Source organism: Myotis daubentonii, chromosome 1 (genome assembly GCF_963259705.1).
Source record: "Myotis daubentonii chromosome 1, mMyoDau2.1, whole genome shotgun sequence".
In the NCBI taxonomy this organism is placed as follows: Eukaryota; Metazoa; Chordata; class Mammalia; order Chiroptera; family Vespertilionidae; genus Myotis; species Myotis daubentonii.
Window position 1 is genome coordinate 95,306,468 of NC_081840.1, and position 5,097 is coordinate 95,311,564.

Sequence of the window (5,097 nt, forward strand, 5' to 3'; positions counted from 1 at the left end):
GTTTTTCTCTATTTTGTTTAGTTCTTTTTTCTGGAGTTTTGTTCTGTTCTTGCATTTGGGACATGTTTCTTTATCTCCTCATTTTGGCATCCTCCCTATGTTTGTTTATATGTATTATGTAGAGCTGCTACTTCTCCCAGTCTTGGTAGAGTGGCCTTATATAGTAGGTGTCTTGTATGGCCAAGTGATGCAGCTTCCTCAGTCCCCCAAGTTGGGTGCTCCAGGTGCAACTCCTGTGTAGGCTGTGTGTACCTTCCTGTTATAGTAGAGTCTTGATTGCTATTGGCATGTTAATTGGAGAGATTTACTCCCAGGGTGATCAGTTGTGAGGACTAGCTATGAACATCACGGAGGATCTGCTGCACAGGGGTTGACCCAAAAGAGAACAAACTTCAGTGGGTCTCAGGTACCCACTGAGTCTACCCCTTAATTGTGTTGCTTCTGAAAGTGGGTGGGTGGTGCTCTGCTGTGGTTTAAAGCTTTCCACTGGTTGCCCTATCTCTGGGCACCCTGGGATGCATAGGCCAAAGTCAGCTGCTGCCTGTGCTGTGCCCTGGTTTACAACCAGTATTATTCTGACAGATGTAAATAAAAAATCTATCCTGAAGGAAGGCACTTTCATTCAAGATCTCAGGATATACTGACAAATATTGTTTGTCAAGTCAAAAATAAATCTGCCCTGGCCAGTGACTTCAGTGTTTAGCATCTGCCCGTGTACTAAAAGGTCACAGGTTGGATTCCCTGTCAAGGGCACATACCTGGGTTGCATGTTCAATCCCCAACCCTAGTTGGGCACGTGCAGGAGGCAACCAATGGCTGTGACTCTCTCACATCGATCTCTCTCTCACTTTCTCTCTCTCTCCCTCCCTCCTTCCCTTCCACTCTCTAAATATCAATGTAAAAATATCCTCAGGTGAGGATTATAAAAAAAAGAGAAAATAAAATCTGGCACATGCAGAAATAGGGAGCTATGATAGAAAAACGAAATGAAACAAAACAAAACAAAAAGACCAACAGAAGCACCATACAGCAGAAACTGTTCACAGACTTTAGACTAGAACTATCAGATGGAGATTTAATATATTTAAAGAAACAAAAAGCAAGCTTGAAAATAATTGAAGAGAACAAGAAATGATAAAAAAAAAATGTCATAGCAGATTTGAACAATAATTAGAATTTAAAAATGAAAAATGTAACTAAAATAATAACTCAAGGCATACTTTTTTAAAAAAATATATTTTTATTGATGTCAGAGAGAAAGGGGGAGGGAGAGAGAGAGAAACAACCATGATGAGAGAGAATCATGGATCGGCTGCCTCCTGCATGCCCCACACTGGGGATTGAGCCCGCAACCCGGGCATGTGCCCCGACCGGGAATTGAACCCGGGACCCTTCACGATGCTCTATCCACTGAGCCACACCGGCGGGGGCAAGGCATACTTTTAATAGTATTGGACACACAAGAAGACAAAATTAGTAATATTTAAAGAAAGAAAATAAAATAAGAAATTATTCATAAAATAGCACATTGAAACAAGAGTGGAACCCAGAAGATAGTGAGGAGATAACTTTAATGTGCCAAAAGGAAATAAATGCCAACCTAGAATTCTACGCCCAGGGGAAAATATCTATCAATATTGCAGGCAAACAAGAACTAAAATAGTTCATTACCAGGTCAAGTACACATAAAGAGAGTCATTTCATAATGTTAATTTTCAACTTAGTAGGAAGATATTACAAATTTAAATTTGGTTAACAATAACCTCAAATATATGAAGCAAAAATTTGACAGAAATCTAGGAAAAAAGAAACAATTCACCATTCACTGTGGGACACTTTAACTTTCTCAGTCATATGAAAAAGTAAATTTAAAAAATAATAGATAATATTTGAAGAATAAGTAGCAAACAACAGACATATACAGACCACTACTACCGAATTTCAGAATACTGCCTTTTCATGAACATGCACATTACAAAATTGACCATTCACAGTCTGAAATATTATACAATGAGAATGAGTGATATGCAGCTATCCACAACAATATGGATGAATCTCACCAATAATCACATTGAGAAAAAGATGGCAAAGCAAAAATATATATGCTGTATAATTCCATATATGTAAAGTGTAAAAACAGCCAAACTAATCAAGGCTATTAGAATCTAGAATAGTGGTCACACTTGGGGGATGTGACTGGAACTTCTGGTGTTCTGACAATGTTCTGTGTCTCGATCTGTGTGCTAGTTACATACCAGTAGGTGTGTTCAATGTGTGAACATTTATCCACCTGTAATTTTCAGTGTGTGCACTTTTCTATATGTATATTATAATTCAACAAACAAAAAGTTTTTTAGAAAATGACTATAATGGGCTGCAAAGAAAATTTCAACAAATATCAAAGAATTAAAATCATACTAGATATGATTTGAAGACAGTGAGACATAACTAGATATCTATAACCAAAATATTATAGTTTATCTTTATTTTTTTAATACCTCTGTGTTTGGATATTGAAAAAAACATATTTCTGAATAGCCTATGGGTCAAATAAGATATTACAAAGGAAATTAGAAAATGTGTTGAATGCTTGATAAAAAAAATATTACATATAAAAATTTGTGATGGAATTATTGAGACTTTCTATATGGCCCAGATTATATTTAATTTTTGTCAATGTACCATTAAGCATTTAAAAAGTGTTTGTAGTCTGCAGTTGTTGGGTGATTTTATACCTACACACTTGTTTATTAGTCTTAATATTTAAATCTTCTATATCCTTATTGATTTTCTTTTGTCTCCTTGTTCTCTTTCTAAAATTTCCCATTCTGGTTATGAATTTCTCAGTTTCTCCTTAGAGCTCGGCCATTTTTGCTTCATGTAATTAAAGATGGTATTAATGCACTGAAATTTACAATTGTTTTGTCCAGATGAATTGACTCTTTTATCATTAGGTAATGTCCTATTTATATCCAATAGTTTTCTTATCTTAAGGCCTACTATAAGTGATATTTTATAGCTAGCTTCCAGTTCCTTTTTCATCAGTGTTTGCATTGTATCTCTTTCCATTCTTTTACTTTAAACCTTTTAATAAAGGTGTGTCAAATAAATGAGATATGGTTGTTGAATACCTAACCAGTCAGATCATGTTTGTTAATTGGAGGGTTTAGTCTGTTTACATTTAATGTAACTAGTGATATACTTGGATTTAAATCTGTCATCTTACTTCTTTTAAAATTCCATATGTTCTAATTTCTTTGCCTTTTCCCCTTATCTTCTTTCAGATTAACTAAGTATATTTTTTATCCTACTGTCTCTTTGTTATTAATATATTGGTTACACAATCTTTTTTGTTTTTCAATCCTCACCTGAGGATATGGTTTTAAAAAAAATGATTTTAGAGAGAAAGGAAGAGAGAGAGAGAAACATAGAAACATCGATGTGAGAGAGAAACATTGATCAATTGTCTTAGACCCTAACCTGGATTGAACCCACAACCTAGGTATGTGCCCTGCCTGGAAATTGAACCCACAACCTTTTTTTTTGTATTCCCACAATGTTCCAACCAACTGAGCCACCCAGCCAGGGCAATTACACATTCTTTTAATATTTTAAATGGATTACCCTAGAAGATAAAATATGCATTATAACGTGTTATATTACAGTCTAACATAAATTTTTACTTTACCACTTCCAGGACAATACAATGGCCTTTAATATCTATCTATCTATCTATCTATCTATCTATCTATCTATCTATCTATCATCTATCTATCTATCTATCTATCTATCTATCTATCTATGTGTATATATGCATATATATGTATATATATATTTTTTATTTCAGAGAGGAAGGGAGATAGAGAGATAGAAACATCAATGATGGGAGAGTATCATTGATTGGCTGCCTCCTGCACTCCCCCTACTGGGGGGGATCGAGCCCACAACCCAAGCATATGCCCTTGGCTGGAATTTAACCTGGGACCCTTTTGTCCGCAGGCCAACGCTCTATCCACGAAGCCAAACCGGCCAGAGCACAATGGCCTTAAAATCTCTTAATTCTATTTACCTCTCTCCATATTTTTGTTATTGTTCTCATATATTTCACTTCTTTTTATATTTTAAATTCTATGCATTATTGCTGTTGTTTTGTTCATTAAATATATTATCTCTTCTGCTTCCTTTATTATTTCTTTTCTTCTCTTCTTTCTCCCCTCTTTCTTTCCTTCTCTTCCTCCTTCCCTCCCAGCCTCCCTCCCACCTTGCCTTCCTAATTTCTATGCTTCTACCTGAAAACATTTTTCATATACCTAAAGAATCTCTCTTACTATTTCCCTTACTACAGATCTATTTGAGATGCATTTACTCAGTTTGGGTTCATTTGAAAATATTTTTATTTACCTTCTTTTTTGAAGAATATTTTTTCCGTGTATAAAAGTCTAGGTTTGCAAATGTTCTCTTTAAGCCCTTTAAAGATGCCATTTTGTTGTTTTCTGGCTTCCATCTTTTTTTAGCTTGTTTTAAACTAGCCCACATCCTACAGAGCAGACGATAAGCACTGCGAGGCCAGCTTCAGTATTATTTTTTCTCCTTTTACAAACTCCAAGAGTGGTGCTCAAATCAGATGGAAAAGGGAACTGGTGGGTTCCATTTTCTTTTCTTGAGTGCTTAGTTGTCAGTCTTAACCTGACAAAGGGTCTCTGAAAAAAAAATCAAATAATGTATTCATATTAAATATTAAAAACTTTCTGAGAACAGGAATAAGAAAAGACTACCCATTATCATTTCAACTAAAAAATGCCACAAAACCATAGAACAAAAAAAACCCTATATGACTACAAAGTACATAAATAACACTAATATTATGTGGAGATGACATGACAATACATGTAGAAAACATAAAATAATATAAAAATGTGAGATTTTAAAATAAATTTAGCAAGGACACTATATACAAAGTTAATATCAAAATCAGTTTTATATCTATATGCCAGCAATAACAAAAAAATTAAAATGAAAAAATTTAAATAGTACCAGAATAACAAATATCTATTGAAAGTTGTGCAATATTTCTACACACACACACACACACACAAA

General features: G+C 34.5%; 1 non-coding gene across 1 annotated transcript; it reads right to left on the bottom strand.

Moving 5' to 3' along the window:
- Nucleotides 1-4,513: 4,513 nt before the first annotated feature.
- LOC132224874 (small nucleolar RNA SNORA61) lies at nt 4,514-4,646 on the bottom strand. Its single transcript, XR_009450751.1, has one exon. It is a non-coding gene; the product is annotated as a small nucleolar RNA SNORA61 (small nucleolar RNA).
- Between the last annotated feature and the right edge of the window lie 451 nt (nt 4,647-5,097).